Source organism: Bos taurus, chromosome 22 (assembly GCF_002263795.3).
Source record: "Bos taurus isolate L1 Dominette 01449 registration number 42190680 breed Hereford chromosome 22, ARS-UCD2.0, whole genome shotgun sequence".
NCBI classification, from domain to species: Eukaryota; Metazoa; Chordata; class Mammalia; order Artiodactyla; family Bovidae; genus Bos; species Bos taurus.
The window spans coordinates 40,670,253-40,691,362 of NC_037349.1; the positions used below are offsets into that span (position 1 = coordinate 40,670,253).

The window sequence follows — 21,110 nt, forward strand, 5'->3', positions numbered from 1 at the left end:
CATTTATATCAATATCTGTCATGGTTAAAGCTCCATAGCTATGCTAAAGATGAAGGGGGCCTTGGGGATTCTTGTTTTGTTTGTTTGCTTGTTTTTGTATTCAGATTGGACATGATCTAAGCAGTGGAGCTAAAAGTTCTATCTCAAGTCAGGGAGCTCCACTAGATGAAAAACCTACTAGAGGCTGGGAATTAGGACATAAGCTCTGCAAGGCAAATATGATCCCCCTGTAGGGGATTCAAATAAAGACACGTAAGTAAAGTCACCTGCTTATTTAACTGATATGCAGAGTACATCATGAGAAACACTGGGCTGGAGGAAGCACAAGCTGGAATCAAGACTGCTGGGAGAAATATCAATAACCTCAGATATGCAGATGACACCACCCTTATGGCAGAAAGTGAAGAGGAACTAAGAAGCCTCTTGATGAAACTGAAAGTGGAGAGTGAAAAAGTTGGCTTAAAGCTCAACATTCAGAAAACGAAGATCATGGCATCTGGTCCCATCACTTCATGGCAAATAGATGGGGAAACAGTGGAAACAGTGTCAGACTTTATTTTGGGGGGCTCCAAAATCACTGCAGATGGTGACTGCAGCCATGAAATTAAAAGACGCTTACTCCTTGGGAGGAAAGTTATGACCAACCTAGACAACATATTCAAAAGCAGAGACATTACTTTTCCAACAAAGGTCCATCTAGTCAAGGCTATGGTTTTTCCAGTGGTCATGTATGGATGTGAGAGTTGGACTGTAAAGAAAGATGAGTGCCGAAGAATTGATGCTTTTGAACTGTGGTGTTGGAAAAGACTCTTGAGAGTCCCTTGGACTGCAAGGAGATCCAACTAATCCTTTCTAAAGGAGATCAGTCCCGGGTGTTCATTGGAAGGACTGATTTTGAAGCTGAAACTCCAATCCTTTCACCACCTGATGTAAAGAGCTGACTCATTTGAAAAGACCCTGATGCTGGGAAAGATTGAGGGCAGGAGGAGAAAGGGATGACAGAGGATGAGATGGTTGGATGGCATCACTGACTCGATGAACATGGGTTTGGGTGAACTCTGGGAGTTGGTGATGGACAGGGAGGCCTGGCGTGCTGCGGTTCATGGGGTCGCAGAGTTGGACACAACTGAGAGAATGATCTGAACTGAACTGAAGTAAAGACAATCACAGTTTCTTTCTTGGAAACACTGTCTCTTTCATGATAAGCTGAAAATTAAAAAATCATGATGGAGAAGAAAAAGGGAACAGTGTCTGAGAGGCAGAGTAACTTCCCAGGATGACTTGCCATAATAATGTGAAAGAATTTCTAGAAGTTCAACATCCTCAGTAACTTCGAGATACAGTAAGACATGTGAGAGAATAAGCTAAGACTAAAAGAAAGCAAGATGACTGGAAAAGGAGACAGCTTAAACAAGAAAACATGGCAAAGAGACTGGAATGTCATACAATTAAAATCTGCATTAGAAGCTGGAAGAAAAAATATCAGCATTTAAACTATATGTATATCACTAATTTTGAAGGAAAATTGTTATGTTATGTCAAAATGAAGAAAGAAAACCAATAAAAGTTAATGAAATAGAGAAGATTAAAAATACAGAAGACAGAGCTCATAGACTTAAACATTAGACAAAATATAAGAATTATAGATGTACTTGAGGCAACGATTGGAATACAAGTGATAATCAAAAATTAATAAAAGCTCTTTTTAGTTAAAATAAAAACAAAACCAAAAAAGCCTCAGTATGCAAATTGAAAGAACTTTCCATACTCTGCTGCTGCTGCTGCTGCTAAGTCGCTTCAGTCGTGTCCAACTCTGTGCGACCCCATAGATGGCAGCTCACCAGGCTCCCCCGTCCCTGGGATAGGCAACATTAATGAAAAGGATTCCATACCATTACAACTTGGTAATTTATTTTTTTAATTACAGCAATAAAGAAAAAAAATCCTTAAAATATGTAGGCAAGGAAAACAAGAAGCAGCAGTCAGACTGGCCCTTTTAAAAATGTTACACTATATATAATAATATATATAATAATAGGTGCTATTGCTATAAAATCTAAAAAAATTTTTGCTTGAAACAGTTTGTATAGTGTGCCCAAGAAAGGTAAATAGAGTCAAGTTTCTTTCACTTGTAAAAGTAACAGAAAGAAATTCTCAAATATGCAAGAAAGAGGAAAACATGCAACCTCTTTATTAGGGAAATGACATAAAGATATAGGTCAGGTCAGTGCTCCTCAAATTGAGGTTCAGGGCTCAGTAACATCAGCATTATCTGGAAACCAGTACAGAGTCTCAGGTCTACCCCAAGCCTCCTGAAGCTAAGTGCTGTGGATGGATTGCAGCTATCTCATGTCAACAGTTTTTCAAGGAGATTCTTATATTCATTAAAATTTAGGAAGTAGTGGTTCAGGTGACTGAGAGAGAAATCAAATTTAAGAATTCGGTAATGGAAATAAATGATATTAAGGAAATGACCATTAATAATGAAACCAATTAAAAGTGACATTTAAATAATTGTAATTTTATAACACTGTATACAAATGTAAACTCAGACTTTTGAAAGACAAAATATGTAATGTAAAATTATGCTTAAGGAGTATTAAATGTGTAATGTTTTAATACTTGATACCAATAATAATAAAAATCTAAAATCATATTTAAAGAGTCCAGAAATAAAACTCTGATAAATCCTCATTTTTTTCTAGGTGTAGACTCAACAATTTCAAGTGTTTAGTATTTTCAAGGTTTACTTATTCTTTCAACAAGGTTTGCTTATTCATTCAATAAACATTAATATTCTTTTTAGTATACCAGGTATCACTATTAGAAATAAAAGTAGGTTGCATGACTTCCAAATCAATAGAGACATAAAAGAATGTGCAGTCTAAATCACCAGATAAAAGAATGAAGCAAAGAAATTAACACTGAAGAATGAAGTATAAAATAAGATCATAAAGATGCAGCCGAACAAGTCCTTTATGCCAACACAAATAAATAGTGTTAAGTCCTCTATTGGGAAAAAGGGCAGATATTTTGACCACATAGTCCACCTGAATATTGATGTTCAGCAAGAGTCTGTTATTCACAAAACGCCATGGTTTTAGCGTTGTCATCCTTTAAGTGTTACACTGGCTCACATTACCTGAATGATGCTGGGAAACATTAAACCTATTTGGTTTGAATTTTCTTATGTGTAAAGTAGGAATGATATTTTCTAAGTACCTTACACATTCAGAAGGGCAAATGTGAATATGAGAGCATTTTGTGAAGCTGAATATCATTATAAAATAATCACTTAGCTAGTCTATTAAAATACAAAGAATTTCCATTTAAGCTAATAAGCAAAATCTAAACATGGCTATGGAGAAGAGATATAGTAAAATAAAGTGACATCAAGATTTTTTTAAATGTATGGACAAGATTTATCAGGCAAAAGCAAAATGAAACAAAAAGTAATCCTGGCAATATTTAGACAAAATAGAATCAAAGACCATAAAAATATAAAGTTTGATCAAGAAGATTATATTTATTTTCAAATAGTTAGGCTTCACAGTGAAGATAAGACAATGTTGAATTTTCATTGACATATTAATAGCCTCGAATACATGAAACCAAGATGTTAGAAATATAAAGAAAATTTGATAGAAATAGAATTGTTGTCTGAGACTTCAATATACTTTTATTGATCTTTCATAGATCAGATAAATATAGAATACATAGAGTGTTTTAATAATCTAATACAGCTAATTTAATAAATATTTATTGAACTTTGTTCCTAAGAAATAAAAGTCATACTTCAAGAAGCAATGAAGCAGTTAGAATAAAATTGATCATATATTATACCTCAAAGAAAACCATATTAAATTATGAAACATAAAACATTTACAGGCTACATGTTCTACCTGTAATGAAGTGAAACTGCTGCTGCTGCTGCTGCTGCTAAGTCACATCAGTCGTGGCTGTCTCTGTGCGACCCCATAGATGGCAGCCCACCAGGCTCCTCTGTCCCTGGGATTCTCCAGGCAAGAACACTGGAGTGGGTTGCCATTTCCTTCTCCAATGCATGAAAGTGAAAAGTGAAAGTGAAGTCGCTCAGTTGTGTCTGACTCTTAGCGACCCCATGGACTGCAGCCTACCAGGCTCCTCCATCCAGGGATTTTCCAGGCAAAAATACTGGAGTGGGTTGCCATTGCCTTCTCTGGAAATGAAACTAGAAATTGATAAGAGAAGTTTAAATGCAAAGTTCAACAACTTGGAAAACAACAATACAGAAACAAAAAACAAAAACTTCTCTTAAAGAATTCTAGGTTCAAAAGAAAAGCAATCCTAGTATAATAAATGGTTAGAAAAATGAGAACTCTATGTATCCACATTTTAAATGACCAAAGCTGCATTTAGCAGAAAATTAATAGCCATAACCAGAGGAGCCTGGTGGGCTACAGTTCATGAGGTTGCAAGAGTCCAACATGACTAACACTTTCACTGTTAACATTTAAGAGCTTTCATTGTTAAAAGAAAGTAACAAAATCATTCTACAGAAAACAAAAGTAATAAATTAATAGCCTCCTCTTTCATATTAAACAACACAACAAACAATACTCATTCAGTAAACAGGTTCTTTACCACTAATGACATGGCAGAAACCTGTTAGGAAAGGATGAACATACAAATCATATTACAAGGTAAATATCAGAAAACCTATAGCAAGATATGTATTGGAAATATTCTCCTTACTGCCACAAATGAGATGAATATGCTTGCTATTCCTGTAACTATTTCAACATTGTACTAGTCACTATTCAACACAATCCAAGCCAAAGGATTAAGGTGAAAAGATTAAATATGAGTTACATATGGACATAAGAAATAAACCAGTACTGTTTAAAAAGATATAGTTATCTGTTTCAAATTCCAAGACACAACTGAAAAATAACATTAAAATTGATAGAGTTCAGTAATGTACCTTGATTTTGGGCATCTGGCCTCCAGAATTGTGAGAATATCAGTTTCTGTTCTTTTATGCACCAAGTTCGTGGTAATTTGTTACATCAACCACAGGCAGGAAAGGAATACAGCCAACTGTAGACCTCCCAGAATCTCAGTGTCCTCATTCCTAAACTGTGGTCATAGTATAATACCTACATTGCAGTGTTGTTGCCAGGATGAAATGAGAAAATGTGTGAAAGTAGAATTGGAAAGGATGAATCAAGCAAAGAGTAAAAGAGAAAGAATACATTAGGAAAAAAACGTAGATGTCCCTTGTTTGATGTGAGTAATTTGTACTTGATCATCAGATGTTTTACCCAACAATAGTTTCCGAGAGACAACCATTATTTTAATTGAGAAAAAAGGATAATGTGTAATATGTCAATCCAGCTTGCCAACCAATTTCCTAAAATATTAGTAAAACACAGTGAAATACACACAATACACATATAATAATCTATGATACTAGGATTTTAAAAATTTACAATTGTATTCTTGAACACTTAACAATTAAATGGTTGTTAAAAACATTTACTTTGTATGTAGCATTGCTTTGCTTCCTTCTCTGCAGTTGTCTTTAAGAGTTTCTTAACTCTTTGGTAAATGTGAAAGCCAACATGAATTCTTTTGCAGTGATATTGTGTATAAAAAAGAAAATATTCTTTCCCTAGAAAAGAAAGTTTTTTGTATTTTTTGATCCACTGATATCATTTCTAGAAATCTTTCAGAAGGAAACAGAGACACAAGCAGAAATTATAATTATATATAATATTTATAAGTAAAGTAAATATTTTGTTAAATGCTTTCAGTATAAGCACACAGTGGCAGGGGGTGGCTCACCTTGATGCTATGATGACCTTTTAGCACCTACAAGGTCTGAAATATGTCTCTTATGTTGACGCTCAGCTTGCTTTTCAAAGTTTTTTTTTTTTTCCTATCATAATTACTTTATTTTCCTCTCTTAACTCAGAACCAGACTACAAGGTAAGGAAAAACACAGAAACAGCTACAGTGTTCCCCATAATCCATAGTTACAGTTACAGTTCAGTTGCTCAGTCATGTCTGACTCTTTGTGACCCCATGGACTGAAGTATGTCAGGCATCCCTGTCCATCACCAACTCCCGGAGTTTACTCAAACTCACGTCCATCAAGTCGGTGATGCCATCCAACCATCTCATCCTCTGTTGGCCCCTTCTCCTCCTGCCTTCAATCTTTCCCAGGATCAAGGTCTATTCAAATGAGCCAGCTCTTCCATCAGGTGGCCAAAGTATTGGAGTTTCAGCTTCAACATCAGTCCTTCAATGAACACTCAGGACTGATCTCCTTTAGAATGGACTGGTTGGATCTCCTTGCAGTCCAAGGGACTCTCAAGAGTCTTCTCCAACACCACAGTTCAAAAGTATCAATTCTTCGGCATTCAGCTTTCTTTATAGTCCAACTCTCACATCCATACATGACCACTGGAAAAACCATAGCTTTGACTAGATGGACCTTTGTTGGCAAAGTAATGTCTCTGTTTTTTAATATGCTGTCTAGGTTGGTCATAACTTTTCTTCCAAGGAGCAAGCATCTTCTAATTTCATGGCTGCAGTCACACTCTGCAGTGATTTTGGAGCCCAAGAAAATAAAGTTTCTCACTGTTTTCATTGCATCCCTGTCTATTTACCATGAAGTGATGGGACCAAATGCCATGATCTTAGTTTTCTGAATGTTGAGTTTTAAGCCCACTTTTTCACTCTTCTCTTTCACTTTCATCAAGAAGCTTTTTAGTTCTTCTTCACTTTCTACCATAAAGCTGGTGTCATATGCATATCTGAGGTTATTGATTTTTCTCCCAGCAGTCTTGATTCCAGCTTGTGCTTCATCCAGCCCATTTCTCATGATGTACTCTGCATATCAGTTAAATAAGCAGGGTGACAATATATAGCCTTGACGTACTCCTTTTTCTATTTGGAACCAGTCTGTTGTTCCACGTCCAGTTCTAACTGTTGCTTCCTGACCCGCATACAGATTTCTCAAAAGGCAGGTAAGGTGGTCTGGTATTCCCATCTCTTTAAGAATTTTCCGCAGTTTGTTGTGATCCACACAGTCAAAGGCTTTGGTATAGTCAATAAAGCAGAAGTAGATGTTTTTCTGGAACTCTCTTGCTTTTTCAATGATCCAGCAGATGTTGGCAATTTGATCTTTGGTTCCTCTGCCTTTTCTAAATCCGTCTTGAACATCTGGAAGTTCATGGTTCACATACTGTTGAAGCCTAGCTTGGAGAATTTTGAGAATTACTTTGCTAGCATGTGAGATGAGTGCAATTGTGTGATAGTTTGAGCATTCTTTGGCATAATCCACACAGGTCTTTTTTCAGGCAGATGATATCTCCCATGATATGATATACATGGATCAGGGGTGGGAAGAAACAAAGACCAGATACAGGGAAGGATACTGCACGTGGTTCTCACAATCTACTGAACAGGTTTGGGAAGTATCTCAAGGGTTTTCCTGTATATCATTTTGTCAAAATTTTTGTATTGAGTTTAGTATCATAAATCTAAATTTTTTGTCAAATGAACATTGGCAAAAAATATCTCTTATGAAATTTGTATTCTAAAAACCAAGAGCCATTTTACCAGGAAAGTGTTAACCAGGGTGACACTCTGCAGGCTATGCTTGGATTTGTAAATGTTTAAAAGCAGAAAATTAGCACAAAATATACAAACAGTTACTATAAATAATCAGAAATTTAAAGATGCATAGAAACGTGGGTAGAATTCTATACAAGTGGCCAATTAGTGGATGGATGACTGTGCAACCTAAAAAGTGATCAGGAAATGTAAATTAAAATCACCCTTCCATAGCTTTTTACATCCATATTGTTAGCAAGATAAATTTAAAAATCTAATAATACCAAGGGTTGGTCAGCTTGTGAAGCAACAGGAGTTTAATTAATGGAGCAAACTGGTGTGGCCACTATGGAATATAGGGTGGCATCATCCAGAAAGTTGAAGGCATGTGCGTAACCCATGACTTGTGTGCCCAGGGAGATGTCTGCATGATATGTACAACTGCAGGGTCTTTTTTTTTTTTTTTTTTGATAATTCAAGAAAGCATAAATATGCACCAGTGTGTAATGAATACATATTATGAAATATTTGTTCAAGAGATGATTTTTGAAAAGCAAAAAGAATGAATGAGAACAATACATACTCACATAGATGAATCTCAAAAATACTGTGAAGTAAAAAATTTTACAAGTCAATTTGCAAGAGAATACAGAGTGATACAGTTATATAAAAATCTAAAACATGCAGAGCCAAATCATTTTTAACTATTTGGCAAGTATTAAATAAATGATGCTATTACCTAGACCTCGTAAACTCTTTTGAGGTGAAATTGTGCATAAAGACAGCCTCCCTAGAAAAGAAAGTTTTCAGATTTTTGCTCCAGTAGTTTCATTTCTAGAATTTTTTCAGAAGGAAATCAAGATGCAGACAAAAATTCTAATTGTATGTAGTATTTATAATATAATTAAATAGTCTATTAATCTTTTGGCAAATTGGGGAATTGGTAGATTATGGTACATATGTTATGATTTGAAACTCCTTTTAAAATTATTATTTAGTGACATGGGAAAAATCCTTAAAAGATAATTTTCAATGAAAAAGGGTATAAAATTGTTTTGCTATATGATCTATAGTTGTTTTAAAACATTGGCAAACAGGAAAAAGTGAAGGCACATGTGAAATAAGACTGGGAAGTTAAAAACTTGATCTGTGTTTCTCTCTCTGTAATAAATATGTGATTTAAAAAATCCTTTGCTATAATTTTAAAATTGGGTGCAGTGAGCAAATAGTGCTTCTGTAATCATAATTAACAGATTTTCCCCCCTCTTTCTAAAATTCGTAAGTCTTAATGAAGATTGTGGGTTTTTTTCCCCAACTGGACAGAATCTTATTCTTTTACCTATTCCTATTCTGCCAACTTCTGCCTATGCTTGAAATAGTGGGGGGAATTCTATATGAAAATACTTAAACGGGCTACAGGGAGTAATTTTATGTCATATAGGAATTGTAAGGGTTTAATGAGATCATGAATGAAAAGAGCCTAAAACAGTTCCCAATACAAGTCAGTATCTATTATCATTGATTGATTACTGCTGTATATTTATATTACTGATGAAAGTTTGCACATGATTTCTGTTTTAGGATCAAAAATGGGATTCCATATTACCTGCAAGCATAAAAGCCCTAAAGACAGAAAATGAGAAGTTATTTATTGTGTCACTAATATGTCTGCAACTAGAAGAGTCTGAGGAAAGAGCAGAAAAAACAAATAGTAAATCTTGTTCTGATACAAGGGATTAGATCTGATAGAGTGCCTGAAGAACTATGGATGGAGGTTCATGACATTGTACATGAGGCAGTGATCAAGACCATCCCCTAGAAAAAGAAATGCAAAAGGCAAAGTGGTTCTCTGAGGGGGCCTTACAAATAGCTGAGAGAAGAAGACAAGCTAACGGCAAAGGAGAAAAGGAAAGATATACCCATTTGAATACAGAGTTCCAAAGAATAACAAGGAGAAATAAGATAGCCTTCCTCAGCAAGCAATGCAAAGAAATAAAGGAAAACAATAGAATGGGAAAGACTAGAGATCTCTTCAAGAAAATTAGAGATACCAAGGAAACATATCATGCAAAGATGAGCTCAATAAAGGACAGAAATGGTATGGACCTAACAGAAGCAGAAGGTATTAAGAAGAGGTGGCGAGAATACACAGAAGAACTATACCAAAAAGATCTTCATGACCCAGATAACCACAATGGTGTGATCACTCACCTAGAGCCAGACATCCTGGAATGTGAAGTCAAGTGGGCCTTAGGAAGCATCATTATGAACAAAGCTAGTAGAGGTGATGAAATTCCAGTTGAGCTATCTAGAATCCTAAAAGATGATGCTGTGAAAGTGTTGCACTCAATATGTAAGCAAATTTGGAAAACTCAACAGTGGCCCCAGGACTGGAAAAGGTCAGTTTTCATTCCAATCCCAAAGAATGTTCAAACTACCGTACAATTGCACTCATCTCACACACTAGCAAAGTAATGCTCAAAATTCTCCAAGCCAGGCTTCAACGATACATGAACCATGAACTTCCAGATGTTCAACTGGATTTAGAAAGGCAGAGGAACCAGAAATCAAATTGCCAACATCTGTTGGATCATCAAAAAAGCAAGAGAGTTCCAGAAAAGCATCTACTTTGGCTTTATTGACACTTCCAAAGCCTTTGACTGTGTGGGTCACAACAAACTGTGGAAAATTCTTCAAGAGATGGGAATACCAGATCACTGCCTCTTGAGAAATCTGTATACAGGTCAAGAAGGAATAGTTAGAGCTGGACATGGAACAGCAGACTGGTTCCAAGTCAGGAAAGGAGTATATATCAAGGCTGTATGTTGTCGTTATTTAACTTATATGCAGAGTAAACCATGAGAAATGCTGTGCTAGATGAAGCACAAGCTGGAATCAAGATTGCCAGGAGAAATATCAATATCCTCAGATATGCAGATGATACCACCCTTATGGCAGAAAGCGAAGAAGAACTGAAGAACCTCTTGATGAAAGTGAAAGAGGAGAGTGAAAAAGTTGGCTTAAAACTAAACATTCAGAAAACTAAAATCATGGCATCCAGTCTCATCACTTCATGGCAAATAGATGGGGAAACAATGGAAACAGTGAGAAACTTTATTTTTTTGTACTCCAAAATCACTGCAGATTATGACTGCAGCCATGAAATTAGAAGACACTTGCTCCTTGGAAGAAAAGTTATGACCAACCTAGATGGCATATTAAAAAGCAGAGACATTACTTTGCCAACAAAGGTCCATCTTGTCAAAGCTATGGTTTTCCCAACATTCATGTATGGATGTGAGAGTTGGACTATAAAGAAAGCTGAATGCTGAAGAACTGATGCTTTTGAACTGTGGTGTTGGAGAAGACTCTTGAGAGTCCCTTGGACTACAAGGAGATCCAACCAGTCTATCCTAAAGGAGATCAGTCCTGAGTGTTCATTGAAGGACTGATGTTGAAGCGGAAACTCCAATACTTTGGCCACCTGATGTGAGGAACTGACTCATTTGAAAAGACCCTTATGCTGGGAAAGATTGAAGGCGAGAGGTGAAGTGGTGACAGAGGATGAGATGGTTGGATGGCATCACCGACTCAATGGACATGAGTTTGATTAGCTCCAGGAGTTGGTGATGGACAGGGAAGCCTGGCATGCTGAAGTCCATGGTTTCGCAAAGAGTTAGACACTACTGAGTGACTGAACTGAACTGAATCTACCTCCATTATGGACAGCCATCATGCACAGGCTGGAGAAATTCTTTTGGCAGAATTAGGGTCATTTGAAAACTGTAAATCTTTTGCAAGTTAGGATCGTAATCTGTTTACCCCATAACCCCAGTCCTGGGCTTTCTGTGGATAACTGATTCCATGTGTGCAACTTGAAACAGGAGGGCAGGATAAGGGCCTGGAAACTGTTCAACTCTAGATTAGATGGTGTTTTGGAGACCTTCTTTCAGGGAAATCTGTCAGTTACATGGCCAATCAAATTGCAAGACTGATACTTTCTAATTTTGCCTTCCACCAAATGACTATATGTAATTCATCTTGTGATTTGGCAATAAAGATTTCTTTTACTTTCCTGCTAGATAGATTGGCTTCATTCAGTTGCTAGATGAAAATAGGATTGTGTTGCAAAACGTATAAATGATTTGGCAAATATGATTTTTTAATTTATTTTTTAATTGAAGGAAAATTGCTTTAGAATATTGTGTTGGTTCCTGCCATACAACAATGAGAATCAGACATAAGCAAATATGATTTTATTTGCCAAAAAATATACATTAGCAGATTTTATGATAAGTGTCCTTGAAGGGAAATATGATGAATTTGCATCTGATTTAGATCTTCTTTAAACAGCTTGACAACAGCAGAAAAGGCAAAAGCAAGCCTTAGTCAGTTTTATTGTTCAGATGGTATTAATGGGTTCTTGAGAGACTTGTGATAGTGACATTGACATCTTTTAGTAATTTCCTGTGTTTGAAGGGTTTAGGTAGGAATTTACAGGGAATAGTCATGATCCATGTCTCCAAAGCATGTCAAAGAGAGGTTGTAGATCTTTTATTCTCTTGTCTGGCATGTATGTAATGGCAGATAGCGGCCACTGTAAGTTGTTGGGTAACTCATTTTGATTACATTCTTTAAGCAAAGAATTTGGTGACATATTAGATGTTTCTGCCTGTCTTGAGTCCTCCACCCTGTCTATTATGGTAGACTGTAAGCTCCATAATGAAACTATTTCTAACTGGTTCTCCTCTGTACCCTAGCCTGGTAGCACTCCCCCAAAAATGTAGAGCAAATAAGTAACAAAAAATGTACCTAGTGGTTGTCTTAGCTATCCATTCATCTATCTGTCTATCTATCCATCCATCCATCCATCTATCCTCCCATCCATCTCTCAAAATTGCTGTTTTGTCTAGGTTTTTGCTGACACAAAATCTCACCCTTTGTTTCCATTTACATTCTCCACAACTGAGGGATTGTCAAATATACATAGTAAAAATAAACATGGTCAATACACCTTGTAAAAGTGAACTTGAGGTGAAGCTATAATTTACTAATGCACAGTCATTGATACACTTAAGAAATGATACCACTTTGGCCAGGTAGATATATGAGCCATTTCAAAATATCTCAGCAAAACTTTCTGAAAGGGCCCATCTGAAGTGCCTAATCTACTTCTCCCTGACCCCCATCCTTACCTGCTATTCACATTTGCTTTTCTTAAATGTATTTGATTTGTGACAAGTTGGGAGCCACTTTCTCTTTTCTGAGGTGATCTTTGAAGAATGACGTGCTTAACTGCAGCCTATTTAGATTGTTTATCTGTATTTAAAGCCCAAGCCAGGTACTATGTTTTACCTTTAAGATAAAATCAATAAAGAGTTGAAAAGAAGCAGAGTAATCCTTGAACATTCCTAAACAATTGTCTTCCTTTACTTCTAATAAAGAACACTGCTTAATCTTACTTATTTGAAACTGCTTTCTCAGGGTTCATTTAGCTGTGAGCTTACCTTTATTCAAACACGTAGAAGCTAAAAATGGTACAAAGAAAGTTTATTCTAAAACAGACACGTTTGGAAGGCAGTGTCATTACTAAATGCTGTTGGTCTTGATAAGCTCTTTGATAAGCTGAGATCAGATTTTATCACAGAGATAGATGCAGCTCATTGGTAAAGAGTGTAACCTGCTGCCTATACTCCCTTGGTATCAGTGGGAGATCTGTTCCAGGACACCCCACTCAGATACCAAAATCCATGAGTGTTCAAGTCCCCTATGAAAAACGGGACAGTATTTGCATACAACCTCCACAAGCCTCTCTTAGACATTAAATCGTCTCTAGATTACTTACAGGCTTCCCAGGTGGCTCAGTGGTGTAAGAATCTGCCTGCCAAGGCAGGAGACATGAATTAATTCCCTGAGTTGGGAAGATCCCCTGGAGGAGGAAATGACAACCCACTCCAATATTTTTGCCTGAAGAATCCCATGGACAGAGGAGCCTGGTGGGCTACAGTCCCTGGGGTCCGAAAGAGTCTGACACAACTGAGTCACTGAGCAGGCACGCACTAGATATAATCCCTAATACAATGTAAATGCTATGTAAACTGTTGTAAGTACAATGTAAATGCTATGTAAATAGTTGTGGATGTGCGGCAAATTCATATTTTGCTCTTTGGAGTTTCTGGAATTTTTGAAAAATATTTTCAATCTGTGTTTGGTTGAATCCTCATATGAAGGTATAGAGGGTTTATTGCATAGAGGTACAACCAATACATAAATACATAATTATTACTACCTTTGGGAAAGGGCTAACTATGGTGATGCTGCTGGAAGCTGGTGAGTTAGAGAAACTGAAATTTTTATGTAATATCCATATCTCATTGTCAAACTTACCATACCCAGTTGATGTTCAGAGTTTTTGAAAAGAAAAATTATGGAGTAATTTGAGCTTCCCTTCTCCCTTTATTGGGCTTCCTCCGTTCCTGAGGCAGAGACATTGACTGTCAATCAGATATTCAAGAATATGGGGAAAGGAGTGAGAAAAGGAAGCCTGGGTAATTCACCTGAGAAGTATTATCCATCATTCATGTGCACTGTATAGCAGTGGGTGGTCAGGGAAAGAGGATCATTTGTAATATTCAGGTGACGGAGATGGTAGTGAGGAAAGATAGTAATGCATTTTAGTTTTCAAAGTCAGTTGCTGCTGCTGCTAAGTCACCTCAGTCGTGTCCGACTCTGTGCGACCCCATAGACGGCAGCCCACTAGCTCCTCTGTCCCTGGGACTCTCCAGGCAAGAACACTGGAGTGGGTTGCCATTTCCTTCTCCAATGCATGAAAGTGAAAAGTGAAAGTGAAGTCGCTCAGTCGTGTCTGACTCTTAGCCACCCCATGGACTATAGCCTACCAGGCTCCTCCATCCATGGGATTCTCCAGGCAAAAGTACTGGAGTGGGGTGCCGTTTTAGAGAATTAAGGATTTCTGCATAGCTGCAATGAAGTGTCTGGTGCCAGTCTTGACCATCTGTCATGAAGAGCTATAAAATTAGATTAAATATATGAGGCAACTATTTCTAGGAGTTGACTATCAGACAACGCAGGACTTTGAAAGAAGTTAAGTCTTGAAGTAGGCCTTGGTTTTCTACCTGAGGGCCCATTCACTGCACCAGAAACTAAGTTTTATTTTTTACTTATCAATCAGTTAAAAAAAAAGAATGCAGTCAATTTGGAAGAACTATAGTCTCCCATGCACTATAGCCTGAAATTAATTCCAGCTGGATTAAGGCAATACATGTATAAAATTAATCATTAGAAAGCTAGAAAGGAAATGAATGTTTATCCCAATGACAGTGAGAGAGGCAAAAAGAAAAGATCACAAAAGAAAAGCATCGTGGATTTGACTCCATTAAAAGTAAACTTCTGTTTCTCAAAAAATCAAAACCGAAACAGAGATACACATGTGCAGTAAATATGAGATATGAGTGCCTAAAGATCTTAAAAGGCCAAGAGATCATACTGCTTGGTGACAATGCATGATTCCAGTAGTTAAATGGGAAGTCCAGCATCTAGCCTTTTCCTTCCTAAAGCCTTTGTTTTTAAACCTTTCCTGCTCAGTGGAAGAACTCAATTGCCTAAGGTCTCTTCTTGCTTGCTATTTCATCACTCCTACTTCTGAGCCTCAGTGGGACCTGGCCTTACATTCCACTGCATGGCCTGCCTGGGGCCCTCTGTCTCTTACATGCACTCCTTAGTGATGTTTCTATGAGCTCTAAAAATTGGGGTTTCCCAGCAATATTGTTCTGTGGTATTTGTTATTAGGTATCTGTGTTTCCTACTCATTTTTTATTGGAGATGTGGTAGTTTCATTTCTAGAAAGAAAATGTGACATATTTCCCTTTCTGACTTCCTACCTTCTCTGAAAAATTGGATGCTTGAAGTGTGTGCGTATGTGTGTTCAGGGTACAGGCTTGAAGGGAGTAATAAAGGAAGTAATAGTGAGGAGGTCTGCCCCAGCATTACCTCATTTTCTAATCTGCAGGAAGCAGAAAAATTAGTGTGATGACCTGAGTGAGCCGACGACCAGGTGAGCCTATGTTCTGAGCCACGTTTTGGTAAATCACATTAAGCGAGATTTTACCTGTTTCTCCTGTGTTCATTTGCAGGGGTGTGCGCTTAACTGGTAGGTCTGCTCCATTGTACAGACCCAAAGAAAATACACGTAAGTATTCATTCATTCATTTATTCATCCATAGGGCAAACCCACTATGTTCAAGATACTTCATTTTCATATAGTCAACTACTTAGAAGAAAAGGATCAATTTTTCATAAACTATGAACCAGCTAAATTTAGCCAGGATGAAATGGACATCCTGAGTAACCATTTAAAAAATTGAGATAACATTTAAAATTCTCCCCACAAAGAATTCTCTAGGAACACATTGTTTCACTGGAGAAGTCCACCAAATGTTTTGAGAAGAATTAATATCAATTTTACATAATCTAGGAAAATAGAAAAGGTAGGAACACTTCCTAAAAGACCACATAAAGATATTCCAGTCCAATATCTGTTGTGAACTTTAACACAGAAATACTCAAGAAAATATTAGCAAATGAAATCCAACAATGTGTAAAAAGAATTATGTACCATGACCAAGTGGGATTTAACACTGGTATTCAAGGATGGTTGAGCACTTGAAAATGAATCACGGTAATCTACCATATCGATAAGCTGAAGAAAAAAAATGATATGATCATATCTATTAACTCAGAACAAGCATTTGACAAAATCCAACAATCACTTATAATAACAATTGTTGGCAATTTAGGAATAGAGGTGAATTACCTCAACTTGATAAAGAGAATCCAAGACTGGGAACACAGCAAGGATGTTCACTCTCATTACTTCTGTTTTATATGGTACTGGAAGTTCTGGCCACTGTAGTCATAGAAAGGAGGAAGCATTCAGATTGGAAAGGAATGCATAAAACTAGCTCTATTTTCACATGACAGAATTTCCTACCTAGAAAATCTCTAGGAATCTGCAACAAAAACAAAAACTCCCAGAACTAATAAGTGGGTTCAGCAGTTAATCCACAAATTAATTGTATGTCCATATGCTAACAGTAAACATGCAGAAACCAAAAATTTAAACACAATACAATTTACAGTAGTTACAAAGAAAATGAAATATTATATACACACTTATCAAAATTCACTCAGGATTTGTTCTTGCTGAAAATTGCAAAATGCTGGTAAAAGAAATCCAAGAACTTCCAATACATGTTGGAAGTCTCAACATAGTACAGATATAAGTTCTCCCCAAATTAATCCAAGGTTTAATGCAATTCCTAAAAAAATTCCTACCAGCTTATTCTAAAATTTATATGTGAAGATACAGGCCCTATAATAGCTAAAGCAATCATGTGAAAGTGAAAGTCGTCTAGTTGTGTCTGACTCTTTGTGACCCCATAGACTATACAGTCCATGGAATTTTCCAGGCCAGAATACTGGAGTGGGTAGCCTTTTCCTTTTCTATGGGATCTTCCCAACCCAGGGATCAAACCCAGGTCTCCCGCACTGCAGGCAGATTCTTTACCAACTGAACCTTAAGAGAAGCCCAAGAATACTGGAGTGGGTAGCCTGTGCCTTCCCCAGGGGATCTTCCCAACCCAGGAATCCAATGAGGGTCTCCTGCATTGCAGGCAGATTCTTTACCAACTGGGCTATATCATGGCATAGAATGATAAAGTAGGAGGAATCACTCTATCCAATATTAAAGCTACCTATATAGCCATAGTAATGAAGCCAATAAGATATTGGCAGAGGACAGAATGGAACACAATGGAGGATCCAGAAATAGATCGTCACACGTGCTCGAATGATTTTTTGCAAAGGTGCAAAGGCAACTCAATGGAGGAAACCCAGGCTTTTAAAAAAGAAATGATGTTGGACAATTAGACATCCATTGGCAAAAAACAAATAAAAACATTGATCTAAATGTATACCTTATACAGAAACTAACTCAGATGGGTTACAGACTTAAATGTACAGGGTAAAATTACAAAAAATATTAGACATATATGCATAAGAGATGTGAGTCTAGGTCTTGGGATCTCATTCTAGGCATAGAATTCATAGACTTCACACCAAAAACATAAATCTATAAAAGGAACAATAGATAGATTGGACTTCAAAAAAATGAAAACTTTTCTCTGTGAAAGCCATGTGAAGAGAATAGAAAGACAGTCTCTAAGCTGGAAGAAATATTTGCAAACCACATATTCCATAAAGGACTAGTATCTAGAATATGTAAAGAACTCCTAAAACTCAAAAATAAAAAGCAAGCAATTAATTAGAAAATAGGCACAAGATATGAATAGTCATTTCACTGAGGAAGATGTACAGATGGAAAATAAGCCCACTACAAGATATTCCACATCACTAGCCATCTCAGGGACAGAGGAGCCTGGTAGGAGGCCGTCTACGGGGTTGCACAGAGTCGGACACGACTGAAGCGACTTAGCACCAGCAGCAGCCATCAGAGAAATACAAATTAAAACTATAATGAGCTATGGCTTCACATCTGTCAGAATAGCTAAAATAAAAAATAATGACAACACCAAATATTGGTGAGGATGCAGAGAAACTATTCACTCATATGTTGTTAGCAGGGATGTAAAATGACACAGCCGCTCTGGGAAACAATCTGGCAGTTTCTCACAAAACTAAACATACAGCTACCATATGACCCAGCAATTGCACTCTCGAGCACTGATTTCAGAGAAATGAAAATTCATGTTCACATAAAAACTTGTTACATAATTGTTCATAACAGCTTCATTCATAATAGCCAAAATCTGGAAGTAACCCAGATGTTTCTAACAGATGAGTGGTTAAATAAACTGTGGTACCCATGGAATTCTACTCAGCAGTCAAAATGAATGAACTACCGGTACAGTCAACAACTTGGGTGATTCTTCAGAGAGCTGTGTTGAGTGAAAAAAGCCATTCTCAGTAAATTACGTATTTTACGTTTAGGGTTTCTGTTTTTCGATTTTTAAAGATTGAAGTATAGTTGATTTACAGTTTTTGTGTTTCTGATAGATAACAAGGTGTTTCAGATATATATATATATATGTATGCGTATACATATATATATATACATGTATATATATATATACATGTATATACATTCCTACATATGTATATACATGTATATACATATACATATATACATTCTTTTTCATTTATAGGTTATTACAAGATATTGAATATAGTTTCCTGTTCCACACAGTAGGGCCTTTTTGTTTATCTGTTTTTATATATAGTACTTTGTATCTGCTAGTTCCAAATTCCTAATTTGTCCCTCCCTGCTTTCCCCTTTAGTAACCGTAAGATTGTTTTCTATGTTGTGAGTCTGTTTCTGTTTTCTAAATAAGTCCATTTGAATCATATTTTAGATTCCACATACAAGTGATGAAATTATATACCTTATGATTCCATTTAAGTGATATATTTAAATTACAAAGTTTTAGAAATGGAGGACAGGCTAGGGATTGCCAGGGTTTAGGGATGGAGCTGAGGGAGGGGAAGTGAAAGGTGGGTGAGGTCATAAAAGCTCAAGATGAAGGATCTTTGTGTGGTGTTAGATCTGCTCAGTATCTTGACTGTGGTGGATTCACAGGTTATAAAATTGTTTTGAACTTGATACATATACAGACACACACAATGAAATGAGTACAAGTAAAACTGGGATTTGGAGAATTCTAAATAAGATTGGTATATTGTATTAATGTCAGTATCCTGGTAGTGCTATTATACTATGGTTTTGAAGAGTATTACCACTGGAGGAAACTGGATAAAATATACACAGGATATGATTTATTTTTTACAATTGCATATGAATCTGTAATTAGCTCAATCATTTTTCCATTAAAATTATGTCTATAAAACTCTTTTAAAAAATTATATGTAAGAATACATATAATTTTGAGCACTTACTATGTGTCAGGTACTGTTCTCATGACTTTATATCATTATTAATTCCATTTTGTCCCCAAGCAGCAATGTTATTCCCACTTTCCAGGAAACCAAGACACAGATTAAGCAACTAGTCCAAAGTCACAAGCCTAGTCAGTGGCAGAATCTGGATTAGAACCCAAGAATTTTTGGTTCCAGCATCTACAACCCTAATAAGTTATTTTCTCTCTTTACCGAGAGATTAGTTTTAGTTGAGGTCATGAGGAAGGCCGTTATGGAGAAAATGACACTTCGGGCTTCGTTAGAGGGCCAATTATGGTCTATGTATTGTATAAATTGTGCTGTAAGCAGCAGGAATTTAATACGTATTTGTTGACTTAATAAGTGACTTGCCTTCTTTAAACCGCTAGTTGATTCTATCAGTTAGTGATTATCTGCCAGGAGCCCAGGGTTTGCAAAATGAGAAAACACAGGACCCAGGCAGTCAGCTCATCTTGCCTTCTCGACTGCGGTCAGTGTTTCCAAAGGGGATCTATTGGCATTCTAGGCAGTTCTGTTCTATGCTGTGTGGAGATAACACACTGCAGAACTTTTAGCAACATTTAGAATGTCCTCCAGATATCAGTATTGCCCTCAATTACAGGGACATTGGAACATCACCCCCCTACCACTGTCGCCCACCACACACACCATTTCCTAGTTCCCCCATAAGGATCGTGGTGGAGAACCAATATACTTAAATCTCTGATTATCAAAGTTCAAAGAATTCATACCACAGAACTGCGGGGGGATTCACATGAGGGGCATTCCATTTTCCCCCTTGGCATGGCTCCACGCATGTGATAGAAATCGATCTTCCCTGCCTTCACAGTGGTTCTGTTTCAATCTGGTCTAAAGTGTTCATCTTGCTCTTTTGCCTTTTGTCCTGCTTGTTCTTTTTGATGGACATGAAGAAGTTTCCCCTTTCAGAGAAAAGCTGCTGAGCACACACCATATAGCACACCCCAAACCAAGCTCTTTCAGTCTCAGTAGAAGGAAAACATCTGAAAGGGAAACATATTAATGGATTATTTTTGTAAACATGAAAAACATCTCTTGGAAGGGCAACTTTCTCTTGTTGACTGGCAGAAAAACAGCAGCGTTAATTATGTTGCCTTGTTAAATCTGAAGAATGTGGTGAACGCTGGGAACTTTTCTAATTGCCTTTGTGGAAAGGCGTCTGAGGCACCAGAAGTCATCTCTGTCAGAGGAATGCTGAGGCAGCTGTGTATCCCTTCAGCGGCACTGGTCTGAATGTGCTCAGGGGAATATTGGTGAGCTTGAGTCCATGGACTTTTGGGCAAAACTCACGGGTAAGTGAGGGTGGGAAAAGGCAGAATTTCTACTTCAGGTTCTGAACACTGACTGTTTCCTTTTCCCATGAAGAGAAGGAAAGGGGATATATTTGTACAGAGTGCCTGGGCTTCCCAGATGGTGCTAGTGGTAAAGAATCCACCTGCCAATACAGGAGACATAAGAGATATGGGTTTGATCCCTGG

General features: G+C 37.1%; 1 protein-coding gene across 9 annotated transcripts in view; it reads left to right on the forward strand.

The window, feature by feature from the left end:
- The window catches only part of FHIT (fragile histidine triad diadenosine triphosphatase), a 1,524,027-nt gene that overhangs the window by 563,223 nt on the left and 939,694 nt on the right, over positions 1-21,110 (forward strand). For 2 of the 9 annotated variants that reach the window (XM_024983061.2, XM_024983062.2), the window contains exon 4: positions 15,756-15,811. The gene's annotated coding sequence lies outside the window, so the exon portion shown is untranslated. 9 annotated transcript variants of the gene reach the window in all.